Raw genomic sequence first — 3,627 nt, 5'->3', positions numbered from 1 at the left:
ACCGTACAGCTCCTAAGGAAAACATTTTATTACACAAGTTACCAACAGAGAAGAAAAATATACAAAAACGAAAAAAATATACAAGTAACCTGTAATCCTCACTGTTAGACAACACATGGGTATCTCTGCAGAATTTTTGATAAATTTTGTTCTCTACAAAAATAGAAGGTTGCATACGCTGTCTTGTTAACATTTTACTTAATAACCGTGAATATGTTTTCATGTAAATGAATTTAATTCTATATTATTTTAATTGCTTGCACAACTGAATAGCATTTCACATGCAATGGTAGTAAAAATATTTAACATTTATTGGGCACTTACTACGTGCCAGGAACTGAGGTTAGTACTTGGCATAGATAATCTCATTGTATATGCACAGCATCCATATGAAGTAGGTATTATAATTATTCCCATTTCATAGATAAGGACATCGACGTTAATTTTCCGAAGTGGTATAACCAGAATGCAACGTAAGCATTTTACTCTATATTACCAGGTACATTCAATTTATCTCTTACTGTTGTCGTATTTGTTGTTTCCTTTGGAAATTGTCTTTTCTCTCACTCTCTCTCTCTCTCTCTCTCACACACACACACACACACACACACACACACACACACACACACAGAGGCCATGGGACTGTTTCCTTATTCCTTATGCTAGACTCTTGGATGGATTCACGGATCAAAAGGTATGAATTTTAATGGTTTTATATCTCTTACCAAAATTTCTCCAAAAAAATGACATATTATACTCTCAGCAGAAGGCTAATGGAATGTATGTTGTGTATTATTCTGTTTCAAAAAGTACCAGCTTTAATTTCTAACATAGTATAGAAAATGCTAGTATATACTATCTTGGAATACACTATTTTACATACATGTAAACAGATGTGTTTTAGGATCTAAGTAATTTTTAAGCACGTAAAAGATTTCGGATACCAAAAACTTAGAGCACTGCTGCGCTAGGAAAAGAAACCGGAGTCCATTTCAACGCCCGCCACCTGCGCACTAACACCCTCTTCTCCTACTCCTCTCTTTTCGGTCCATAGACTCACCTTGGCTGTAGGAATCACTCTTTCCTGTCGGAAAGGCCTTTTTGTTATTCGCGTTTTTATGTCCATCCCTCACGTGTGTCAATAGGTGTGGCAACCATGAAGCCCTACATTTTCAGATACAATTTTGTTCCTCTACTACTCCCTCTTAGCTTTCCAAGAATGCTGAGATAGGGTCAGCCTGTGTCCAAGGAGGAGGAACACGGTGCTATGGAAAGAGAACTGGGTGTGAATAGCACTTCTATTAGTGACCAGTTTGGAAACTATAGGTAGGTTACTTAGTGGCTTTAATCTAAGTTTCCTTATCCATAAAAGTGAGAACATTATCTACATTTTAAGGGTAGAGAAAATTAAATGAATTAGATATTTAGTACCAAGCTAGGCAGAAAACAGGAATTGGACAATGTCTAGTATTTGCCTGTGTCTGTATTCATCCTTTTATTTTCAACTTCTTTTATGCCTTTGTGTTTTATATATGGCTCTTGTAAATATCATATAGCTGGATTTTTAAAATATCCAACCTGACAATCTCAGTATAACTGGAGAGTTTTATTCATTAACTTGCTTTTCTTTTTCATTTTACCACCTACACATGCTTCTTCAATGTATTGTGTAGTCTTGGTTTTTTGAATTTACAAAAATGCTATCACACTAATTGACTCCTCTGTGAATTTGCTTCTTGCTCTCTCCATTATGTTTTGAGATCATGCACGTTATTATGTGAAGCTATAGTTTATTGAATTTCTTCAGTGTGTAGCTCATTCTGTGACTATATCAAAATGTATCTCTGTTGTGCTGAGTTAGACATCTGGATTACCTCTGGTAGCATATATATATATACACACACACACGTATACACACATGTGTATATATATACACACATACATATATATTCATTCATGCTAATATGATAAATACTCCCATGAGAATGTCTTCCAGTGCATATGTGCAGGATTTTCTAGAAGTGAAATTGCAGACCCCAGGATAGACATATGTTCTATTGACCAGGCAATGCTACACTGTTTTTTTTTCTTTTTTACCTCTGTGACATACAATGATTTTGTGTAACAATTATAATTATTAATGATTACATACACTAAATCATAACAGAATTATAGGATTTTCCCATTATTTTGGAATACACACCAGTAACATATTTACACAAATACAGCTCAAAGAAAGCCAAACACCATTTCATATTTGACAATGCTTCTTGTGTGATCTTTATACTAAATAAGCCAAATTTCACCCTTTGCATTAGTGTACTATTAATGTCAACCCCAATTCTTAATAACACCTTATAGACAAATGTATCCAATCTTAATCAGTTTGACCATAAGGCAAGATTCTCATAAACCTTTCATAACCCGTTACAATTTTCACTAAAGAGCAGATCAGAGTTCTAAAAACAACCCTTAATTAATTAACTAATTATTATTGTTTCATAATTTATAATTTATTATATATTTAATATTATTAATTATATTATAATATATATCATATCATTATAATATATTACATATTATATCATATCATTATGATATATATCATATTATATGATATATAATATATCATTATAATATATTACATATTATATATAATACATTATCATAATATATTACATATTATATGTAATATATTATAATAATATATTACAATACTATATATAATATAGTATAATATATTACAATATATTACAATATACTATTATTTATTTTATTGTGTATTACTATTAATTAATAATTAATTTATTTATCTTAGTTTTTATCTGCTTTTATTTTAATATTCAATTTACAGAAAAACTGAATAATACCCCTTTAACTTTAGCAAATATGTTCACACAGAGAATCTCTTTTACAATTAATTCTTTATAAACCTTCCACAACTTGTTGAAACATTTAGATACTTTCTATCTCACTTAAAACAATCCTTTAACTCTCTAAACATGAGCGAGAAATCCACATTCCCTTGCCTTCTTACAGTCTTTTACTAAAAGTACATTCTGCTTTCCTTACATGCCTTGCCTGTAGAACTGTTTCTTTAGTAGTCTCAGATACATATTACAATGTTAACTCTTAGCAAAGTTTACTTTTGGTGAAAAACCTGGTTAGTAAGCAATTGTGTGGAGCCTAGGACATCAGACAAAAGTGCAGATAAGGTCTGACTGTTTCCAACACAGCTAGCGGGCATGGCTAACTCCACATGTCCCCAGGCCATATCTGGAATCTAATAATCCAAAGTAGGTAAACTGAACAATTTTTAAAACTTAAAGCAGCAGTTTATGAACTTAAAGCATGTAGGAAAACTAATATCTGATCTGCCTAATTTAGATCAAATGTCTAAATTTTGAAGACATTTTAATTTTACCAATAATCTTTAAAACTGTCTTTATTTCCCAAAGCTTACTAAAGTCAGATGAACCAAAAGGCACTGTAGTTTTTCTTTTTCTGACAAAATATTTGATTTAAACTCTTATTACTTTTAAACCAATTAATCAAAACTCTTTCACATATAAACAGCACACACACAACACATGCAAATAGACAGAAGAAGATCCAGTAGTTGTATGA

This window comes from Macaca fascicularis, chromosome 18 (assembly GCF_037993035.2).
Source record: "Macaca fascicularis isolate 582-1 chromosome 18, T2T-MFA8v1.1".
NCBI lineage: Eukaryota > Metazoa > Chordata > Mammalia > Primates > Cercopithecidae > Macaca > Macaca fascicularis.
Note: the sequence above shows the minus strand (reverse complement) of the source record.